Genomic DNA, 24,344 nt, shown 5'->3' with positions numbered 1-24,344 from the left:
GAAAATGTAATAAAATATGTGGCATGGCAGATTTACAATGACAATGCTGCTGCTGTGTTAAGGCAACTATTTTATCCCTTTGTTTTAAACCGCAGTTTTTACTGTACTACACACAATGAGCCTTTCCTCTGTGCAACAATGCCTACAAGCCCCACATTAAGTCAAATATGATCTCATGGCAACTCTTCACCAACTCGTTACACCATTATCTCTGTGCTGCTAATAAATTGTAGGGGGGAAAGTTTATATGCAAATGTTTTATTTCAGCTGTAGTTATACTTGGCTTATTGTGAGCCTGGTAGTGCCCCCACCCACTGACATCATCCTTTGAAAAGTTCTGTTCAATAGCTTTTTTACAGCCTTAGTGCAAAGTTATATTGCCAAGCCTGACCACACACATGTGGTGGGCTTCCCAGCTACCTGTGGCCTGACCCTGCAGGTGATGCAGGTGGGCAGGGTCCTGCTTGCCAGGGCACCTGTAGTAACTCAGGTGGGGTTTTGCTTCTCACTGCCTTTTCTTGGTTTCGGGTTCTGGCCTCAAAATGGCCAGTTGTGATTGCAACCTTTTATTAATCAAATTTGAGGTTCCTTCCATCCCCTGCTGTTAGGTTGTCATTGAGGTGCATGGAAATTAACTTTCTTTTAAAATTTCCGACTCTTGTCAATATAATAAAATGCATTTCCTTTATTTCCTTTTAAGGAAATTGCCTAACTATTAAGGAGATAACCAACAATTTTTATGATTAACTTTAATCTTCTTATATGTGTTTATGTGAATGCCTCAGTACAATGGCAAGGATAAAATTTAGGAGGTTTATGCCTCCCTGCTTCCCGAAAACACAGGGCAATAAGCTGATCTCGTGGCTCTTGCTTTTACTGTTGTCTCTAGATATTTTTGTTTCATTGTCCAAATTGTACTTATAAAATTGTACAACTGCTTCCTCTCTGTGTTTGCAGCTCTGATAGGCTGTACTGGGAACATCCAGATAACTCCCAAAGACTAGAAGATTGCTAAAGCCAAGCAAACCTTATCTTACTGCTTTTCTACTCTGTCAATGGGAAGGCTGATGACTGAAAGAACAGGAAAGGAGTCTGCAGGTACTAACCTCAGAGGCTGTGATCATGGTAGTCCTTAAATAAAGAACATGCTGAGTATTCATGAGAAGAGAACAGGGGAGGAAGCAGCAGCTGGAAGAGCGAATAAAAATTAGCTACACAGATTGGCATTTTCAAAATTTCTTATCAGATTAGAAATATGTGTTGACAGACTTGTGATTGTTCATCATTCATACCTATTTGGGAACCTCACCACAAGGGCTGAAGGGGATCAGCTTGGATAGGTGGAAGAACAACATAAAACCTGACATTCACTTGCCTGGTAAGGAGAGCTTTCCACCCAGGAGCACAGACTTTCCTCAATGGTTGCAGCATTTGCTGTGTCACTGAACCCATCTGCTGCACAACTGTCAGGATCGTGGCACTTCAAACACACAGGGGCAGAAATACCAGTCCTTTGACATGTACTTACTCAGCAGATGGAAAGTCACAGAACCAAAAGACACCAGGAACCAGAAGCCCTGGGTCTGGAGAATACAAAAGTATTGCAACTACAAATGCTTCTGAATCTTAGCTGGTTTCTTCCTACTACTTAAGAGACCAATGGAAAGAAGTAGCTACAGCAATGTGTTCAAAGGTCAGGAAAAGCCTGGCTCTATGTTTGAAGCAATTCATAGAAGAACAGCAATGAAAATCAAAGGAAGAAGTGAAATGGTTTCCACTTTTACTCCAGGTCACCAGGAGAGGCTCAACCAAGCAGTGATTTAACATGAACGCATATCAGCGCATATGGACGATTCCAATCAAGCCAGGAACTGTTTTTTCTATGGCCATGAGGAAAGTTAACTATTGTAACCCAAGTCATCTGACATTTTTTTCCCAAGGAGCAGAATTTCCTTTCTTCTTCTGGAGAAGTTTTCGTTTTGCAAGGGAGTGTGTTTACGATAGATTCCCACATCAGAAATGGTGACATCAGTGATTCCTTTTGCAATTTCCCATCAGTACCCTGGGGACAGGGCTGGCCTTCCTTTGGCAGTGTGTGCTGAAATCTGGGGACAGCAGGTGCAGTAACACACCAAGTGCAAGTGCTTTCACCAGGCTTTAAAGTCAGGGAAAGGAAAGGAGTTACCTCAATGCACAGCCTGTTCCAGGGTCTGCATGGCCTTAATTTCATGAAGCTGAGTGACAATGTTGTAGTCCAGCAGTGACAGAAAGCAAGGAGTCTGTTGCAATAGCCATTGTAATGGAAGGAATCTTCATATTCAATCCCAAACTAAGCAGAAACTAAGGTATTTTTAAGTGTGCAGCCTGCAAGTCATTCCTGTGGTTGCAAAGAGAAGATGTGTGGATTCACTGGCTGGGTGCAAATTCTCTCATCCCCCACTCCTTAGTGCTCCTTCTTTCTTTTCAGGTCCTGGGGACAAGCTGGGGCTGCCAGATTAACCCCTTCCCAGACTTTGGGCTCTGCAGCCCCAGGAGGTCTAATCCTCATCCTTTCTCTCCCTTGAGGCGGGAGATGGAAAGAATCCGTGTTGTTCCAAGATCTGCATGTGTTTGCAGTGCTAGAAGCTCTGTGTAACTCCCTATGCTGGTGAACCTGCTACAGGTGGCCTGGGCACGTGGGCTGTCTGTAGTTTAATTTCTAAGGGTATGAGTTGTCTGGCAAGTGAAAAATTGGCTTTTCACTAAGTTACACTAAATATTACTCTTATCTTCTTTTTCTTTTTCTTTCCTGCATGTGCGGGGGATGTCCCTGTCAGGATAAGACACACTTCACATGATGCCTGGAGATTTAAAAACACTGTGAAGAGAGATTGGGCTTTCTTAGGATTTAATGAACAACTTGTTGAGGTCATTTGGCTCTCCATGATTTAGCAAACTGATAAGTGATTAAGGATAATTTTCCAGTTAGCTTGCTGCTACTCTTTAAAGTGTCTGATGAACATCAGCAGTTGAGCTGATTGATAACTAATCATCTAGTTTGGCACTGCTAATTGCTTGTTTAGCCATCAAGCTCCCTGTTTGTTAGATTTTCAGGTGGCCATCAGAAACAGCTTTCTGATCACTCGGTCATGACTTAGATGTAGTGAGATCAATCAGCTGTTAATGAAGTATTTTCAAACCCAATCTGTAGAAAGTCATTTACATTCCCAAGCAAGGACTAGAATTTCAGTGAGCTTTAGACTATTATATGACTTTCCCATGGAGACACCCCTCACCAGAGGGGCTTTAAAGGTTTGTTACCAAGATGGTTGGAGCTAATCCTGATGAGATTGCCCGGGTGGAAAGCATGTGTGTGTATTTCAGTATCCCCACATACCATGTGTTTCTCTTCTGTGCAGTCAGGAAGCAGATTTGTCCTCCTGCCATGTATATTCATCAGGTGTTATCTGACCTCGGGTCCTACTTAAGGAAACATCTAACTGAAGTTGATGGAAGACTTGCCCAAGTAATGACATCATTAACAGGACTTGTGATAAAAGTGGAGTGTCACCCACAGTGATTGCATGGAGCATTGTATGATAGCTGGGATGTCTGTAAAATCTGTACAAAATTAACTACAGCTGCACAATAGGTGATTAAACTAGTTTTCTCATGCTGTAACTCAGCCCTCTTTAATACTAATTTAAGAATTCTTTCTTTTATAGGACTGTAATATGCATGAGCCCATTCCTTTCCACCCTCCCTATTACTCTACAGCAATGCCTTATTTAATACCCTGCTCTTATTTTTATTGCTTCTAGCAGTCAATCTCCTCTCCTCGGCCTCTGTCCTGGGTAGCTTAGCCAAGAAATGGGGAACTTCTTGGTGGGGAAAGTGATGGAAAAGGAACAGAACCACTCCAGACTTGTTGAACTAGTCCCACAGCAGAAGTAGCTTTCCCAGAGAAAGATTGGCACAGGCAGTTTCCCTTCTGTATGATTTTTCTTCGCACCTCTTAACCTGCTTATGTGGAGTCCATGTAGAACAGGATTATGTCACTTCTTTAGTCTCCTCAGGGCCTTTTGTGGGATAAGAGGAAATTCCTACCAAGGCTTTGTGATGCTGGTCTGTAACTTTTGCAAAACCTGGGAAATTTGAGGGATGAGGTCAAGTGCCCTTTGATCTGGTAACCCCTTCAGAAGCTCTTCCTGAAGGAGAGGAGAAATTGTTAGATCTACTTTAGGTAAAATCCTGATGTAGTTCATCTCAAGTGAACTGGCCATGCTGGATGAGAGCTCAGGATCTGTTTCTTATAGAGTGAGAAATGTCCTATAAAAAGGGACCATAAACAAAGCAAGTTTTCAAAGAAATTGGATGCAGTGCATCAACATTGCCAGTGCTTAACATCAAAAGCTCATGAATTTGTCACCACAAGAACAAAACCAGAGCATTTTGGGTTCTCTTCCCATCAGTGAATAGTCTGAGGTCCCTGGGAGTGGTTCTCAATTGTGATCTGAGGAATACAAGCTGGAGAATTTCACTGTGTGATTCCTGAGTCGAGCTCAAAAGCCCTGCAGACCACCTACTGCCTAACAGGACCATTTCATTCAAGATGTTATTCCACCTTGAATTAAAGACTTCAAATTAGAAAGATCTTAATATATCCCAAAGTTAATTGATGCATTGGTTGACTGTAGGCAGGTACTCAAAGGTAAAATCTACCTTTTGCTTTTTAACCTTTGGGATTAATCTTTTAAGATTTTCTTCATGACTGTAAGGATTAGAGACCTCTTTTAATTTTTAATGAGCTTGAAATTTTTATATAATAACAAGCTGGTGGGACATGGGACTTTGAACAACATATTTAATAATAGAAGACAGCAGTAAAATGGTTGGAACGGTGGATACGGCCGGGTTACCTCATCTTTCCAGGAGCAGAAGGTAATAAGTGAGTTATATTGTTTTTACTAGCAAATGACTGAAGATATTTTTCTGGAAAATAAATTCAGCCCCATCAAAGAGACTCCTATCTAGTGAAATGAAACAGATTTAAAATAGATTTATCCATTAAAACATTGAGCTAAGCTTCCCTTGGTCCCTACTGAGCAGAAGACGCCTGTCCCGTCCACCTCTAATCTGAGAAGCTCATCGTGTCTCCCAGACCTATTTGCAGCGAGACACTTGTGGGAGATGAAACCTTGGCATGGGAGGTTGCTTGTCTCCGAGGGCTGTTGGAAGAGGAGCAGAATTCCTTGTCTGCCTCAATCCACCCACGCAAACAGGAAGGAGGCCGTGCCAGATGATAAGTCCAACTTACCATCCAGAGTAAGTAGATGCCAGAGAGGATTGTTTTCATTTCCATGGGATTTCTAATTAAGGGACATGCTTTAACTGTGTTTTCAATGGCTGAACATCCAAATGAGTTTGATATGAGCAATTTGTCTGGCAGGATAGATAAATTCATACCAAAGCTAAAGGATTTTCCGTTTAAAATGGGTACACATCCTTAGCTGCGAATCGGATCAAACATTCCTGTAACTAAAGAATCCCCTTTATGTAACAACTGCTTCTTAACCTTCATTCTTTGCACTTTTAATGATCAAAGTCTCTCCTGATTTGTCCCCAGTCATTGCCTCTGCCAAGTGCTTGTTTTTTTCAGAACTCTCAGTCTTGTTCCAGTTTGATGAATGAAGGGAAATGTCTATTCCCATTTCTCCTGTCCCACCCAGCCCTAATGAGCAGTAGCATTGTCTGACTGACTCCTGGGGGAATTTGCCACCTGCACAGTGGCTGGGCTGGGCTGTTGCAGCTAGATTTCTTCTGATCTTTGTTTTCTAGAGATGTGATCCACTGTCTTGAGAACAGGTAGAGAGGGAAGGTGCTGGTGTCTCTCTGTCATGGGAAGATCAGTGCAGCATGATTAGGCCACTGGGTGCCGTGTGTTTCATAGAATCATAGAGTCCCAGACTGGTTCGGGTTGAAAAGAACCTTAAAGAGCATCCAGTTCTACCCCCTGCCATGGGCAGGGACCCCTTCCACTGTCCCAGGTTGCTCCAAGCCCCGTCCAACCTGGCCTGGAACACTTCCAGGGATCCAGGGGCAGCCACAGCTTCTCTGGGCAACCTGTGCCAGGGCCTCATCACCCTCACAGCCAAGAATTCCTTCCTAACATCTAATCTAAACCTACTCTTGGACAGCTTGAAGCCATTCCCCCTTGTCCCCCTGTCACTCCATGCTCTTGTAAATAGTTTCTGTAGTAGTTTCTGGAATACTGGAAATCCATCCAGTTGAGAAAGGTATTGCTTTGACTGGGGACATGCTGCCTTTTATCGTGTTCACAGAAATAGATCAAAGACACCCATGGCCAGCAGAGGTGATGTGGGCAAACATTAAGTGGGTTTGTTCCTTTAGGAGTCCTAGTTTGAAACTCTCTTGATAACTTTGCCAGGTTCAGCTAGAAAGGCTCTGACATTTAGTGCTGGTTAATGAGAACTTTGAGCTTTGAAGGTTACAGGATTGCATGTTCTCCCTTCCCCCCCATCATCACATGGCACCATTCAAAATATGTCTGAGCAGAGAATACAGTTATTTTTGGTACTGGCCCAGAAACTTATCAGGTGAAGTGCAATTAATGAATCAAGTGCCTTAAAATATCTGCCCAGAAGCAGCAGGTACTCTTTTGGTGACTGAGTACAGGAATTTCATTCAGAAGAACAGCAAAAAGCTTTTCTTACATCATTTCTTCACAGTGTATTTATCCTGCTGCTTCCAGGGATGTTGTATTTTTGCTGTACCAATACAAATCTGTCTTACCTTGGCAAATCACAAGAGGGGAAGATCTGAGTCTGTGTGTGCGCAGTGGGGAATCAGCTGAAATCTTGATGGGGTTTGCCTGCTCCAAACATAACCACAGTCCAGAGTGCTAGGAGGGGGATGCACAGAATCATGGAATATCCTGAGCTGGAAGGGGACCCACCAGGATCATTCAGTACAGCTCCTGGCCCTGCACAGACACTCCAACAATCCCACCCTGGGCATCCCTGGCAGCGCTGTCCAAATGCTCCTGGAGCTCTGGCAGCCTTGGGGCTGTGACCATTCCCTGGGGAGCCTGGGCAGTGCCCAGCACCCTCTGGGGGAAGAACCTTCTCCTAATATCTAATATTTCTAATATCTTAGCTGGCTACTGCTGTAGCACATGATAATATTTGGATGAGGAGAGTTTACACATGTGGGAAGTCCCTTCTGGAAGAAGCCTCTCCTGACTTAGCTTGGGAACTGCAACTGAGAGATGCTATCATAAAAAAACACAGCCTTTATCTCCCAGTGGGAAATCTTCCAACTTCCATTTTTTCTTAAACCTATCCACCCTTTTGTAAAACACATATATTAAAAAAACTAAGAACTTCCCAACTGAAGTCACATTTCTAAATATGATTTTAAAATTCATGTACAGTTTTGGTGCTAAATGGGCAGAATTCCAATCAAGCTATCACCACTGCAATTAAAGTGATTTCCTGGCCCTGCATGGACACCCCAACAATCCCACCCTGGGCATCCCTGGCAGCGCTGTCCAAACGCTCCTGGAGCTCTGGCAGCCTCGGGGCCGTGCCCATTCCCTGGGGAGCCTGGGCAGTGCCCAGCACCCTCTGGGGGAAGAGCCTTGTCCTGAAATCCAAGCTAAACCTCCCCTGGCACAGCTCCAGCCATTCCCTCAGGTCCTGTCACCGATCACCAGAGAGCAGAGATCGGAGCTTCCCCTCCACTGTCCCTTGTGAGGAAGCTGCACCCACCATGAGGTTTCCCCTCAGATCTCCCCTCAGATGTAGGTTGGCTTTAGAGCTTGTTCCCTTTGTTCTCTTCTTTCCTGGGTCATCAAATGCCAGAAAATGTAGAGGAGGAATCTATGACTTAAATTCAGAGGAGACCAGGACTAGTGCAAGGACTGGGGAAAGGGAAGATGGGAGCAAGGAGTTTTCCAAGGTTATGCTTAAAGAAACAGCATGAGGAAACTGCACAGGACTTACAGAGGGATTGAAAATAATGAGTCAAGGGAAACTGAGAGTGGGTACAAGTAAAGGGATAGAGCCAGTTGTCTGGGAAAGGAGAGACAGAGCTTGAGACAGAAAATTGGGTGGGGTTAATAAAATCAGGAATGTATGGGACAGAAACAATCATCTGTGGTGATAGAGAAGAGGAGGAGGAAGCAGGGACAGTGAAACACTCTGTGTGGAGAGGGACATTTATTGGACAAGGAGTGGGGACTTGCTGGCCAGGCAAAAGGAGACAAAGTGTTATAAAGGGAAGTGCGAGTGTGAAAATGGGAACTCAAGGGCATTGACTCTGAGAGGAGACCAGCACTGGCATGAAAGCTACAGGTGGTTCTCAAACAAGATTGAACGGAGTCAGACTTTGGGACAACTGTGGGCAGATCCATGCCTATTTGTCCCCAGGCTGGAATGAGACCTAGAGCCAGGGGCACACCATCCCACCATATCTGAGTTCCTCTCCACCTCTGCTATCCATAAAGAGCATGCCTAATGCCAGTGTGAAAAAATATGGACTGAGCATAGAAAGAAGGTGTGTTCATCATGGCCTGTGCTCTGGGAGCTTAAGGCAGGGGCCTAAGTTTGACCTGTGCATTTTTGATAGTGTGGAATGATTGAATTTACAACTGTACTAACATCCTCTGAATGCAGTGTCAGGGAATAACACAGAGCAATGGGTTAATGGATTATGCTGTGCAGAAGAGAACAACTTTAGCAGATAAGTAATTAGAGATAACAAAGCTGGAGAGCACAGGGCTCATAGGTCGTGGCTGAAATACCCACATCTATTAGTAAAGCCAAGAGGCAAGGACTGTCTCTGTGCTCTTATTTGTTATAGTACAGATGTTTGATAATCCCAAAAGAGGTCAATGCTCCAGTGCTGGGCACTCAATACTGTTAGAGGAAGATGGTATTTGCATTAAGGAGCCTGCAGTTCAAATAGACAAGGCAGACAGAGTGGGAGAGGAGCAGGAGCACTGAGAGGTAAAGCAGGTGGCCACGGTTAGCAGCAGAGCTGATTCCTGAACTTCTGAATCCCAGTGCACTGGTGTGTCTGTTAAATTGTGCTGCTGTTTGTGTTCTTACTGAAGCCAAAAGGATGTCTGAGTAAATGCTCAAGGCTAAAAGCACTATGGGATTTCTGCCCTAGAAACCAGGATCCAAAATGGGCTGATTTTCCTTTAAAAGGAAAAAGCAAAGGGTCAGTTCCTATTCTGAATGGTCCTGCTGCCACACCAGCACACAGTGAGTGCTCTGTATGAGAAGAAAAATCCCACTAAAATGGGACTACAGCCCTTAGTCCTGGAGGGAGATGCAGATGCACTGAAATCTGTTTATACTGGCTGGGAAGTAAACGGGTTTTAGCATGTCCACAGCACCTAGAAATGGCCTCAACACTTTGCACAACAAATAAATTAAGTTGTTAATTACTTTTTCTGAGGATTTATATAATGCAGTGTAAGTCCTACACAAGGAAAGTTAGGGCAGCAAGAACAGAACCATGGAATCTCAGAGCAGTTTGTGTTAGAAGGGACCTTAAAGACCATCTCTTTCCAACCTCCTGCCATGGGCAGGGACACCTTCCACTAGACCACGCAGAAACTTTTATTGCAGAGCCCACGAAGGCAGAAACAGCAGGGAATACCCCAGCAGTCAAATTTCACACCAGGTTTAGCAGGAATTTATCTGAGTCATTTTGCATAGAAATCTCCACTCCTCTTCCCTCCCATCAAAAATAGCTGGAAGTGTCCATACATTTCAAGATTTGATTCTAGGATGCTGGTCATTTAAAAATAATGAATGTTTAAAAATGAATTTAAGTGCTTAGTTGCCCCCCCATACAGTGATGTTTGACTGACAGCAATAAACCCATCAGAAGAAGCAAATCTGGGTAGTTATGTCACAACTGAAATGAATATGATAATATATGTTCCAGTTGAGTTTATTTAGGACATCCTGTTGCTAAAATCAGTCCACAGAATGGTCAGATTTCATAAAGGTCACATCATTGATACTCAATGATACATTTATTTAAGATTTCCTCTTGGTTTACTGGTGTAAATGTATTGTTGATTTTTCACATACCAAGCACTGTTGTTTAGTCTCAAGGGAATTTTTGTTACGAACTTAACAACTGTGACATATTAAAAAGTACATTTAAGGAAGAAATTAAGCATTGTGAGGATGTGACCAAATGTTTCCATGGTGTTTTGCCAAAATGTCACTTAAATGCCCGGGCAATTTTCATTAGAGTTGCTCTTTCAGAACTCATCTTGCCCACCAAAAAAGTAAATAAATCTTATTGACATCAATAGCAGGCAGGCCTTCAATGCACTTACCAGAAAAATAATTTCCAAAGTTTTATTTTAATTTTGGAAGCTCCTATCAGCTCCTGGGTGATGCACAAGTCAGCTCCGTGTGTTGTGCAGTTGATGGGTGAGGAGGAAGTTGATGGCTCAGAGTGTCAGCAAATATGTTCAAATGAAATGCCTCATGTAGGCACCTGCGTCTCTAATTAACAACTGGCCCATAATGTCAGGAACTGATTTTCAGGAAGTTCTTTGTTCTTTGAGAGTCAGGCCCCAAAGTGGGCAATGAAAAATTGAGACCTGAAACATCGATGATTGCTTCAGGGAAACTCGAGCCTGATGTCAAAGCAAATTGTGAATGTGCACGTGCAAGTCTGGGAAATGCTGTCTGTGCGGGTTTTTCTATAATTCTTATTGCTTTTGTGAAGTTACCGAAGTGAGATGGGTGCAAGAAGCTGTTTCTCATGGATGATTTTCTATGAAGTTTTTTGGGAAAAGCTGGACTAGTGATAGAATTCATGCCTGGGAGATATATCCCCCAAATTAATCTGTGTTTTAAGTTAAGTGTCTTAACCCAGAATAAGCTTTCTAGATCTGTTTTTCTATCTGTGGGGAAAACGCCACAGCCTAAAAGCTCCATACGTGATTTTCTCCTCCTTGAGGTCTCAGGGAAGAGAAACTCAGCTCCACGGAGGTGGGGTGAGCTGAGTTGCCACCTGAGCACCATCTTCTCATCACCTTCCACCTGAGCACTATCTTCTCCTCTCCTTCCTCCAGCTGCCTGCTCCAGGGGTCACACTTGCTCTGATGCTCAGACCGGTGGCATGAGGAACAACGCAGGCTGTTTTCTGGTTAGGATGGCTTGAACCTGCAGGCTTAGCTCAGGCTGGGACTGATGGCCTTGGGCTGAGCTCCTGGGCAGGGGTGTGGAGGGAAACCCAGCGGAGGGGCCATGAGTGCCCTCAGGGCCCTGACACAGAGTCACAATGCTGATGCAGATCTAGGGAGCAATTTGGGAAACAAAGTGCTGTTGTGGACCTTACACAGGTGACTCACTTTGAGATGGTTCAGATACTGAAGTGCAAACCAGCAGTGCTAAGGGAGCAGAGCTCGGTGACTTTCCTCTCCCACAAGCAGGACTGGGCACTCTCCCTCCTACAGCGGATTTTGTTCATTTAATTATCCCTCAAGGCTATGATACTATACGTCCACAAATCTAATTTCTTTCCTTTTTTTCTTGAAGCCATTAATTGTCTCTGTTGTAATTAAAAACCAAACGTGTAGGAAGCACATTCCTGAGAATTACTACTGCCAGAGCCGCTCCGTTTCTTCAGTTCTCCCCTGAGAAGAGCCTGCTCCTGCCACTTGCTGGAATGTGTTTATCAACCGCTGGATTCATATGGATCAGTTGTGGGGACACGTGCAGAGGACTGGGATGCCTGAGGGAGGGACAGCAAGGCAGCAGCTCCTTGGGACAGCTCAAGGGCACTCTTGTGATTTGGATGCGCTTCTTTAGCTGTAACTCATTATGGGGACATTACCTTGCTTACCTTGGCAGCAGCTGTGACATTAAAATGTATAAGATGTTACCAAAGGAAGTACTTGGCAAAACTTTTTCTCTGCTTCCCCTGACAAACAACAAATTCTCTCAACAATGGTTGGTTCCGGCTGTGAGTCACTAATGTCTTTAGAAGGATGTGCTCTCCCTGCACGGGGCAGACCACAACCAGCTAAATTAAACCAAGACAGGGTAACCTTTGTGGTCAAGGGGCACAGTGGGCAATTCCCAGATGGTTTCCTGATATCTGTATATTATACATCACTGCTGGTCTTTGTGAGAGCTCTGCAGGAGCTCCCTGAATTTGGGCAGGACAGATTCTCCAGTGCTACAAATTGCTGTGGCCCTTTGGTATCTGTGCAGATAATCTGATTTGTACCAGCTGAAAGCTCCTCTTTAGGAGTAGGCCCTGGTTTCAAATGTTAATGAAAAGGTGATTTGGATGGGATCCTGAGCAACCTGATCTGAGTGGCATCCCTCCCCACGGCAGGGGTTTGGAACTGGACAATCTTTAAGGTTCCTTCCAACCCAAACCAATCTATGGTGATTCTATGATTTAGTAATTTCTGGTAATTCTGGTAGTTTAAGTGAGGTATCTGATGTGGAATTCAAAGGGGAATTTGAGCACCCCGTGGTTATCTGGAGATAAAATTTAATCTTTGTATCTGATAAGCCATTTATGAAACTTTGATTTCCACTTTTGAGATAACCTAGTGCTCAGGAGCTTTTTATATATGGCCCAAGTTGTAGAATAAGTTCTTTATGCTACTTCCAAAGAGAAAATATGGTGAGGATGTGGGATCCTGATGGGTTCAGAACAATCCACAGGAAAGGTCTGCATCTTGGAGAAGTGAACCTTCATTCCTGGGTGATGCAGTAACAGCTTAGCTTGTACGGCTGATTATACAAAAATATTTATTTCAATGAAATTAATTCCAGCTCACTTTTAGTTCCTTCTTTTAGTATTTTTCCTTGTTCCTTCATTTGGCTGGTGATGAGGTGAGAGCTGCAGTGATGGCATGTAGAAATCCTCTCTGCAATAACATCACTCTAACAGTGCTCTAATGAAGACCTCCATAAGGCTCTGCGAAGCCATAGGCACTGACCCACCAGCACTGGGATGTCGAAATCCAACTGGGAATGGCTTCACATCTGCCTGGTAAGGTAACAAAGCAATATTAACATTTTCATAAAATGTTCTGAAGTCAGTTTGGCTTGGCTGGCTGTGCAGATATTCAAGCCAAGGAGACTGTCCTGAGCGTGGTGTCAGCAGAGAAGCAATGCAGAGTAGTAAGTGAAGTTGCAGGATCTGAAGAGACATTTTAAACAGGCAGTTAAAGTGGCAGAGCTTTGAAAAATCCCTTGTTTTTCTATCTGTGCCTGCATCAAAAAGGTGTGAGAAAACCCTGCACACACCACTATACAGTGTAGGGACATCCTGATGTTTTCATCCTGATGCCCCCTAAGAAATTCATAGGAAGTTCAACCTTTATTTGATATTTTTCCTGAAGTTCACCTCAACTCTCCAATGTTTAGAGATAGTTGATGGTTGAGTACTGTGAGACAGTCACTGTGAGTGTTGAAAGAGGAGGTGAAGAGTGTACTTGACTGCAATGTGTGCATCACATAAAGGTACCAGTGGTGATTTTTAATCCAGTAGTGAAAGAAATATCATGAACTGATAGGTGGGAACCTGGCTAGGATTGTTTCTGAACAGGAAAATGTAAGCAAATAGCAACACTGAGTAATGAAGCATTGCTGCATTTTACTAAGGGATGCCTTGAATGCTTCATCACTGAAAGCCTAAATAGCTGTGCAGGGAGGATACTGTAATTCAGCCACAGTTTAGTGGGGTCAGTGGAGGAATTAGAGGTTGAAATCCTGTTGCCATTGGGACACAAGTTAATTAGAGTGGCTATAACCATCCCTTCAACGCTGATAGTTTTTACTCCACCTGGGCTTGCCAGACTGAGGCTGTCAGTGTCCTTGATAACACTCTGTTTATGCCTGGACAGATTTTTATTTGCAGGCTAGTTTGGGAATTGTTTACTTGCATTTACATGTGAACAAGTATATTTGTTCTTCATCAGTCTTTGTTCTCCTATTTTTAAAAGGCTTACTCATCCCCTCAAAGATTAGCATCAGTACCATCTGATTTAGGTGACAGTTCTCACCCCATGAGCAGCAAGAAATTGAAATGAACTGTTTCTGGAATGAGCCATTGTTGATCCAAACTGTCCAACAAGTACTTGAATAACAAATATCTCTTACCAAACCAATGCTGGTTCATGAACAGAGAAACAGAATGAAGTTCGCTGTGTTGCTTGTTTGCAAAACACAGTTCAGCCCTTTCTTTGCCAAAGCCGAGCTATCAGGAACTAGATTCTTAACTGCAACAAACCAACTCAAGTCAATGACTTGGGTGCCGGTGACAATTTACATTAAGTGATCATCCAGCCTCAAAGTGCAGCGGGACAGCAGTGTGAAAAAAACAAATGATGGGGAATGGCAGCAAAACATTTCAGAATAGCCAGAGACATTTCTGGCATAACTTGCAAGTTTGGTCTGGGTTTCTTTTTGCAAAGATAAGGTTTGGGTGGGGGGGGAGTGAGGGGGGGTTGTGGGGAGAGATGTTGTTGTCTCTTATCTCCTGTTTCACTTACTTCTTGCAAAGATCAGATCTGAAGCTAAATTTGTAAGGAGGAATAATATTAGCACAAGTGATGCAGGTGTGCAGGTGGGGCGATGGACAGTCTTAGGAACAGAAGCTCTTCCTCTTGACAAGGTTCTTCCCCCAGAGGGTGGTTGGACACTGAACAGGGAATGCTCCCCAGGGAATGGCCTCAGCACCAAACCTGCCAGAGCTCCAGGAGCATTTGGATGATGCCTCAGACACATGGTGGGATTCTTGGGGATGGTCCTGAGGAGGGCCAAGGGTTGGGCTGGATGATCCTTGTGTGTCCCTTCCAGCTCAGGATATTCTGTGATTAATTTTTGCTCTTCTTTGTACAAATCAGTTCAATAAAGATTATCACTTGCAGCTAGAAAAATTGCTGTGCTCATGTTGCTGGGTCATCGCTGTTACAGGAACACCGTCTGACCAAGCACATCATATTTTCCACTGCATTTGTGTTTATGGGCTCAGCTGGGCAACTGGCTTGAGTGTAAAAAAAACCAGAGATTTCAAATGTTAGAAATTGAATCATTTGCTTGATCTTCTCTTCTGTGGTTTGGTCATGAGACAGTTTTACAAGGAGGCGTCATGCCCAGGACGCAGGAACACTGTGAAATGCTAAATTTTATCAGACCAAGGGAGCACTGCATTGTATTCTGCACCTGTAATGTTTGTCATGTTTCTCTTTGGATAAACTTTATAGGGAAATTTTGCCACCTTGAACTCAAAACAGATCTGAAAGGAGCCAAGCTTGGGTTGGCTGTTGTGTATACTGGTGGGTGTTGAGTTAGTGCAAAATCAAACAACTGTATCAGGAGGATTCAGTCATCCAAAACACAGAATCACAGAATTCTTTAGGTTGGAAAAGACCTTTAAGATCATCGAGTCCAACCATAAATGAAACAACCTGAGGAGTAAAGCAACTAAAATGTTCTTGCTTTAAAGTGAAAATGGGTCTCTGCATGTGTAGAGGTGTTAGGGTCTAAAAACTGAATGGGTGATCTGTGGATTCAGTTGGGCTAGAGAGGAATCTTAATGGAGAAGTTGCTCTCCTGCCAGAAGGGCAAAAAACAGCCTTCAGCACTAAGCAACTTTCCATTAACATTTTTAAAGCTAATTTGCTATCATTTAGCACATTCATTTAGCTACATTCATGGCACTTGGAAACAGGAATTAAATAAGGCCCGTAATTAAGGGTTATTAGCACTATTTACTGCCAGTGTTGTAGTGTTCAGAGGCTCTTTTCAGGTTGATTTTTTTTCCTCTAGCTTATACAAATACATCAGAAGAAGCAGTTCTCCAAAGTATTTCCGTTTAGGAACACTGTTAGCATTAACAGAAATACCCCAAAAGTAAAGCAAGATCTCCTTTTTAATGCACAGGTGATACCAGCTATGCCAGCCACTTCACTTTCTGCTCACTTGCTACTCTTGTTTAATGGATGAAAAAAACGTAAGTATGAGATTTTTCAAATTACTTGTGCAGCAGGTGATGCCAGTGGAAATGTTTTGAAAGAATTAATCTGTAAAACTGTGTAAATGTCAGGGCAGATAGTGCATACTTTAATTGTTCGTGGCTTGGTGAATCCTGTAGCTGTTATCTTGTCCCACATGCAGGAGGCATTTCTAGTAAACTTCTGTGGAAGATAGGAAAAACCTGGAACCTGGCCAAAGTTTTAAGCCATCTGAAAACAAGAATATCAGTGAATAGCTTCTCTGGCATCTTGTTACATTTCAGGAGTCCTTCAACGTCTGTAATTGGGAATAACCTGCCTCACTCCAACCAAGCCACAGCAGTTGAAGATTTAGCCCACGAGATGTATCCAAAATACTGCAAATTCCTACAAAAAGGAATTCTTTGTCTCCATTAGCATTTCAACACACACTCACTACAGAGATCTCACTGGGGGTAAAGCATTAAAACCCTTTCAGAAGTGGTTTAGTTGGCTAATTAGACAATAAGCATAAACCTGATGCATCCAGCTGTACAAATAAAACGTGACTTTAATGCCCTGAGCACAGAGTAGTCGTGAACTTGGAGCCAAGAGGGGCTGAGAGGAAGGTGGCTGGCTTACAGCTCGGTAGTGGTGTGTCTGAAGGCTGAAACCTTTGGAGAACTCAAAGAGAGTTTATTTTAAGTGTAACTAAAAGGAACTAAGTACCAGTTACCACAAATAGGGTGATCTTTATCTTCCTCTGTTGGCTTGTGCCGAGGGAAAAAGAATCTTAAAAGACTTGTGGCAGCCGTAGGCTTCCCAAAGAGGAGATCTCCCTCACATTGCTGACATGTCTCTCATTTTTTGGGTGCTACCTTAGCGCTGAAGGAAATTAAGAGGTCATTTTAATGCCCCCTTACGCCCTTGGCTCCTGGGTAGGTGTGATCAAGTAGCTAAACACATAACTGACATTTCTCCCCTACATCCTAATGCATCTATCCTGCAATTGTGGAAGGAAAATTAGGCTGCTCTTGTGCAGTTTTCCACTTGGGCTATCTGGGAGCAGCACCTGTAAGCGCTCACTTCGAGGGATGGTTAATGTGCTAATTACCCAGGACCCAAAAATGCAAGCTGTAAACAAATGAGGACTGTATTTATAATCAATCAATTTTATGACCTTCTGATGGTGATGATATCAGTGGAGTTTACATTGAGAGCCCTTTTACTCCTCCAGGGCAGCTGTGCCCTTATGTTTTAGTTACAGCTCGAAGAAGATTTTGCTAATTTACTTTATGGTAGGCGTACTTAAGAAAAATATTACCTTCCCTAAACAGCTGAGCCCGTTACCAAGTCTCATTTTTAAATAATGAAAACAGATGGACTGTCAGTACCTTCAGGGTGTATTGTCAGGTGACGAGCTGTTTTCCAAACATCCATGGCAGAAAGTAATGACTTCAGAGCAAAATATTGTTCTCATTGGTATAAGTTGCTGTGAGACAAATCCCACACCCTCTGATGTCAATGGAAAGACTCCATTTGACTTCAAAGAAGGCTGGATCAGGCCCTAAAAGAAATGTTGCCATCATAAAACACCAAAAATACTTTATGGTTTTTATACATTTTAAAAATGCTCTGCTCGCTGGTGATCTTCCGTGCAGTTTACCTGGCTACGTGTAACATATAATTTCTGTGTTTGCTTTGCAGTGGATTTATGAGAGAAGAATGTCCATAAAGCCTGATTTGTGAAGTGTTAAAATGATGTCCTGGAAAGCCACACAATGCCAAGGTATACAAGATGCCCTGTAATACCTCAGCCCCAGCAAGGCTCTCCAACTTTTCTGATGTTACTAATTCTCACAAAGAAAAACAATGTTGCTTAACTGTAGACAGATGTGTTAAAAATAGTTTGATTTTGTGCCCCTGTTCTTTTATTGGAATTGCTAACTTTTTAGTAAAAATTCAGGTCGGATTTCAAGGACAGAACTACTTCGTACATTTCCCAGAGCTTTGCTGGGGTGGTTGCTGGTTTGAGCAACTTATAAAAATGGGGCAGGATGGGGGTACACTGTGTCCCCTCAAGCTGGAAGTGCAGAGATAAGCTCCAAACCAATACCAGATGCAAGTTATTCTGCATCATTCCTCTCCCTCATCATTGTACTCTTATTTACATGTGGGTTATAAAAGAGATTTGTTCCTTAGGGTTGTGAAGGATGTGGCTCTGCAGAGAGGGTGAGAGTCCCATTTTTCTTCTGTATCACAACTCCTATGATCAGATGCCTGAGAGGACTATGCTGGACCGTGGATGAAATCAGTCATCCAGAAGTTTATAGAACCATAGAGTCATTAAGGTTGGAAAAGCCCTGTAAGCTCATTGAGTCCAACTGCTAACCCAGCACTGCCAAGCCCACCACTAACCCATGTCCCCAAGTGCCACATCCACACATCTTTTGAACGCTTCTAGGGATCGTGACTCTCCCTATTCTACCTCTACTTCCCTGAGCAGTCTGTTCCACATCAGCTTTTACTACGGAGCTGGTGAACAGCTCTGCCTCCCTGAGATCTCTGCTGGGTGGGCTGAGCTGCTCCTGCCCATGGGCTGGCATTGACAGGGACAGGACACAGTGGCCCTTGGGGCCATCCCACTCCCCTGGGCTGCAGGGATGCAGTGGGCAAGCGGGAGTGCCAGGCAGAGGGTGTGGGAGCCCCCAGGAGAGGGCTGCCCTCACCTGCCAAAGCTGAGCTCTTGTGGTCCTGCAGGCAGGGCAGGCAGACGGCCAGACAGCTGGATTGCCATGCAGAGACAGTGTCTGGCCTTTTAAAAAGAGAAACTTGCTGGATTTATGTGCAGGAATGGATGTGGTCCTCCTGGAGCTGACGCGCTCTAATGAATGAGATGGGGAGTAAAATACTTTATACTCGCTATCAGGGGTTAACGACTCCTGCCCTCTCGGTTTTCCCCTGCTCATGTTTTCCCTCTCTCCCCCTCCTCCACGCCCAGGTCCCCGCTGTGTCTGTATTTTCCAAGCAGTGGCACCACCTGGTTTGTTTTCTGTGTCAGGTATATTACAGACTGTCTGTCAGAGGTTAACTGCCCCAGCCAGCTCCGCCTTTTCTCTTCTTGGACCTGGTCTAAACTCCCTCCCTGCCTGGCTGCTTCTGGTTAGGTTTCCCAGAATGTAATGGCATCTGGGGAAAGAAGATTTTTTGATCCGCTTTAGTTTCTCAGTAGTCGAACAGTCTGGTGAGGATGGTGGCTCTGTCTGCCCATGGTTTTGGGAACCCAGTCAGGGTGCCCCCACAGCTCTCCCTGTGTGCTAGAGGCCTGAAGTTACACATCAGAGACTATTTTTGCCTGTTCTGCTTTCTAAAAAACCTCTGATGTGAATTTTCCTCTGTTGATGCCGACTCTGGCTGTGTCCCCAGTCCATATCAAAGAGGTCAATAACCCTCCCCAGCTGCCTACATGGAAGGGAAACTTCAGCCTGTGGCTCAGATGGAGCCCTGGGGTGGTTGTACAGGTGTTTGGCCTTTACCCTGGAAGAAGCAGGGCCCCCTGTTCTGGGCCAAGAGTGTATCTGGGCCGCAGAGAAAGGACAGAAATCCTGGCTTCTTTCAGGACTGAGGCCAAGTAAAGAGGAAATTTAACACAACTGTTTAAAGTTCAGCTGCAAAGATGATGGGATCAAACTCTTCTTGATAGTGGCAGGTGACACTGTTAGGGGGCAAAGGCCATGGATTGCAGCGTGGGAGCTTCATGTTGGACATTAGGGAAACCTTTTTTCCTGGCAAGGGCAAGACTGAAACAAGCTGCTAGTGGAGGAGTAAAGGAGGGAAATCTTTGTCCCTGGAAGTTTTAAAGACTCAGCTAGAAATAGATCATCTCACACATGGCTTTTCCTCAATGGGTACTGGCACAAGCCCAGGTACAGAGGTGCTCAGCAGTCTCAGGACTGTGTCTTCTTAACAGTCTCAAACTACACACAAATTCATCCTCTTGGAAAACTGAACACATTTTACTGCAAATCTGAAGGGCCAACCCAAAACTTTCCCTTGTATCAACTCTCCAAAGTGTAAAGGAAATAGCAGCATAAAGCTGCCATTGATGCAGCTCCCCTGGGACAGACACCTTGAATTGTATCTCCACAAACTGTTTTGCCCTCAGACCACTGCTTCTTTTGTAAATGGGAGAAATGTCTGGATGAACAATTTTCATTCTCCTAGTAATGTGCTTATAGTCTGCAAGAATCCTTTCTCTGTTGATGCAGCAACTGGAAATTACGTGATGAATGACCAACTGGATGGTCCCAGTATCAAGGTGCTGTCATGCTGGCCTGAGAAAATAGGGTTTATGTGTCCCTAGGTGGGACTGTCCATCCCTTAGCTGGATGTTTCCTGGGGGTCACTGTTTGCTGCTCACCTTCTGACTTAAAATCCTACAATTTTGATACGAAGTGCACAGGACTACCAGCAGCCATGTTACTCAACAAGAGCAGGATGTTGGATGCATAAAGTACTGTTTAATGCTAAGTACCATGAATAATCATGTCCAAGGCATAGCAAATTGGGCTCTGGAAATTCATGAGAACTTTTGACCTTCTTTCTGTTCCTATAAAATGGGAAATGTATATATACATTCCCCTTGCCTATAAGATGGGCAATGTACCACTTCCCTGTTTTGCAGGGTGAATGGGAATTGATTATTGTTGGGCAAGCACTAATCTATTCCACTGAACTGCTCTTTAGGAAAACCTATAGAGAAATTATTAATCCTGCCTTCAGAGCAGGGTTGGAGTTGCAAAAGAAGTTGTAGGGACAGAGTGTGTAATGAGGGCAGAGCAAAATACTGAGTAGCTGCTCATTGATTCGGGACTGTTCACTCTGTGAATTAAGATATGTAAAAGTGGTCTGAAATGATGCTGTAATTGAAGACCCCATCATGAGACATAAGCACAAGAGAGCTGTAGTGAGATACCTGCTTTCCTTAATTGGCTTGATTTTGAGGCTTAAATGCAGATTTTTTGAAAATTTCATTTTAATCGTGGTTCCTCAGGACAGAAAGCTTATGTTCAAACAAAGGTCTTTAACCTGGTTAGCCAGGAATTAAATCCTTTTTGCTTTGCAGTGTTTTAAGGGAATGAATTCATAGAATGATAGAATGTCCTGAGTTGGAAGGGACCACGAGGATCAGTTTTAGAAGACAGTGCCAAAAAATAAGGTGCTTAACAATACACATACAAATGTGACTTCAGAAAAGGGATCAAACTGTAGTTTGGGAAAGAGCCTTCTATTTATACAGCTTCAGTCACTGAATCAAAACTGGTAACCACATCAGATGTCTCAGAGTTCACAGTAAATACAAATGTTTGGATTAACAGACACAAGAATCACCTCAAATCAAATCTATAATTCAAGTGTATGTATGCAATACTCTATGAAATGTCAATAAACACCAAAATCTGAGTGCAAGGTATTAAGGTTGATTCAAGATGAGTAGAGAATCCCACATATTATGGGTCAAATATGAAATACTGGAGTTAAGTTTCTTCACTGGAGCAGTAGGCAAAAGGATGGAGGTTTGTGATGCAGAACAGATGAAATATGAATCAGAACCAGTTCTCAGCTCGAAAGTACCAGCAGGACTATAGCTGGTAGTAATAAACAATGCTGTTGTTGACTGGCATTTTACGAAGATTAGGGTTGATCTTCATGGCTAGAAATATTTTATCTTGGCCTTGCATTTGCTGCATTTTTTCCAAGTATTTCACATTGCCTGTTAACCTGTGGAGCACCAGAGCATCTCCAGCATCACTGCCAAGTTCCAGGAACAGAAGAACACCTACCAAGAAAGGTCCTTTTGCTGGTATTCCGATGTGCGCATTGAAATGCAAAGCATTTGAGAAAGAAGTCTGGGAACTTGGCTGGTGCTCGGTGGGGATTACCCACCCATGCCCTGTTTCACAGACCAATGGCAGGACGGAAATGGGAAGGTTTCCTGAGAAGAATAAGTTCCCTGGCTGGTTTCATACTTCTCTGTGGAAGAGTAAGATCTCCCTGAAATGTGCATGGTACCAGATTATCTCCAGCCATCTCTGTCCCAGGCATCTGGCTGACAGATCTTCCCTTCCACACGTGGGCAGGGGGCTGTTTCCCATCTCGTGGGGTTGTGATGCTCTCAGTCCCCAAAGCACAAAGCAAGACACTGCTGAGCAAGGCTCCTGAGCTGCTGCTGCCTCAGCCATGCTGGGATGCTGAAGGGCATAACATGAGACCATCTTTCAGGTCTAATTGCTACCCAGAGATCAAGAAGTGCAGTCTTATTTACATTGGCTGGTATTTGGCAGGAGTAACTGCAGTTTTTGGGATGGAATACTTTTGCCCTGCATTTTACTGTAACTTAGAAGGGGAAGAGCTGTACCCCTTACAGTAGGTTCAGATCTCTTCTGCCTTTCTTTTGAGGGCTTGGCAGGCTGGGAGCTTCAAATTTGTCTCAACAACTGAATTTATAAACTTTACTTCCAACCAAGTTTATCACCATGAGCTAAACCTGATGCCAGCCCGGGCAAAGATGTGAACCTGGAGGGTGGGTGAGCTCTGGCTGTTTTTCTCTGCTCTGCTTAGACTCCTGTGGATGCATCGAGGTTATTCCTTGGGTCACAGGCTGTGCAAAAGTGCCTCCAGCCTGCATGGGAAGACAGCATGTGCTATAAAGGGGGAAAACAGCCTGATGAGCTGCAGGCAATCTGTTCAAAGCACTGCTCTCTGTGCTCCTGGAGGAGTATCTCTGGGGCATTCAGTATGCACAGCATTGGCAGGAAAAATCCCTTCTCCATACTTTTTCTTGCTAACTTGTTCCAGAGTCCTCCCAGGGAAAGACTCTTATTTATCTCAGTGGTCCTGCTGCCCTTTCAACTTGAATAACAACAGAGGCTTTTCCAGACACCCCTAAGTAACAAAAAGGTGACCCATGGACTGAACTAATAAACATGTCCAGCCCTGTCTGAAGGATCAGACTTCAAGTCTCAGCTTCACCATCACTTTTGGTTACTCCAGGCACTTAGAATCAAGGTCCTAAATTTTTCTCCCTTACTGTTATTTCTCTGCTACATTTAACCAGCCTCTCATTAGTCTTCATTTAGATATTAATTTTTCATGGGAGCTAATTTTTTTGACCCACACAAGCAATTAATGGTTATTCTTAGAGCTTGAGTGTAATGTCTTGCATGCATCTGCCTTTGATTACCAAGTTTCTGAGGCCCCCCTATTATTTTGCCTCCTCAGTAAAGCCTTAAAGGATGCTATAGTCACTGATAGCACAGCAAAAATTTTGGAAGTCTGGAAAAACAGAGTAAAAATAATTGTCAGGAGCTGGAGGTTTCCTTCCTGTGGCATGGTCAGTGCCTGCAGAAACTGGAGTTCAGTGACAATGAAGTGCTGAGGTTCTGCTGATAAATCTGAAGTCCTGGTCCCCACCACCATTGATCCTGATCATTTAGCTTTTCTTTTTCTACATTTACCAGATGGTTGGGTAGGGCTGTGGGTCTAACACATCAAACCAAGTGGCTGGAGAAGGGCAAATCACCTGGATTTGTTTGATGCCTGTGAGATCAGGGCATTATTTTAGAGCAATCATTTGGACTTCCATCTGCAGAAGTCTAAAGGAGCTTTGCAAGGCTGCCATGAAATTCATTTGCTTGAATTTTTCTCTTTCAATTTGGTCATTAGTTTTTCCTTAAAGCTCCTCATCTTTAGTAAACCCTTTTATCTAGCAAGGAGGTACTGGGATTTTGCCCGGGCTTGAGGTGATGGTCTTAAATTGTCCTAAACTCCTTTTTCCTAAGTGAAGAAACAGAAATAAATAGGAAAACGGCCCTGCATTTTTGAGGGGTTGAATGAAGGAGGAGCAAACACTGCTGGGAGCAACGTCTGGCTCAGGTCAAGTGATGCAGAGCTACAGATCCTGTGCAGTGTTACCAGTAATCCCACAGCTGCTTCTTTTGCTGTATGAAACAACCTGCTGAGAAGTTAAAATAAGTCCATTTCATTACTAAAGCAAGGTTTTGGAGTTTTCTTCAGACAAGTTAGATATAGTTTTTAAACTATAACATTTCTGAATTCTGCAGAGAAGGTTGCCTTGGTGGGTTGCATTTAAATAGCAAGTCTTCACGCAGAAGAGCTGGATGGATAATTTGCTGCTGAAACTATTCTCAGATGGTCCAATGGCTGACAAAACCCAATAAAAACAGTTTAAGAAAAGACATTTTTAAATTTTAAAACAAAAAGTAGGAAAATGTTAAGGTAAAGAATTTTTGTTTTTTAATTTTCCTCTGAAGTTTTCATGGGGAAC

The 24,344-nt window shown here is 43.6% G+C and overlaps 1 long non-coding RNA gene across 3 annotated transcripts in view; it reads left to right on the top strand.

Annotated features, from left to right (window-relative positions):
- Positions 1-24,344, top strand: part of LOC116446022 — a 112,310-nt gene that overhangs the window by 65,030 nt on the left and 22,936 nt on the right. For all 3 annotated transcript variants that reach the window (XR_004240995.1, XR_004240996.1, XR_004240994.1), the window contains 3 exons: positions 958-5,304; positions 15,948-16,017; positions 17,705-17,786. This is a non-coding gene — a long non-coding RNA (uncharacterized LOC116446022). The remainder of the gene's footprint in view (positions 1-957; positions 5,305-15,947; positions 16,018-17,704; positions 17,787-24,344) is intronic.

The sequence above is a fragment of the Corvus moneduloides genome, chromosome 6 (assembly GCF_009650955.1).
Source record: "Corvus moneduloides isolate bCorMon1 chromosome 6, bCorMon1.pri, whole genome shotgun sequence".
In the NCBI taxonomy this organism is placed as follows: Eukaryota; Metazoa; Chordata; class Aves; order Passeriformes; family Corvidae; genus Corvus; species Corvus moneduloides.
The sequence above is the reverse complement of the archived record's forward strand: the minus strand, read 5'-3'. Positions and strand labels throughout refer to the sequence as shown.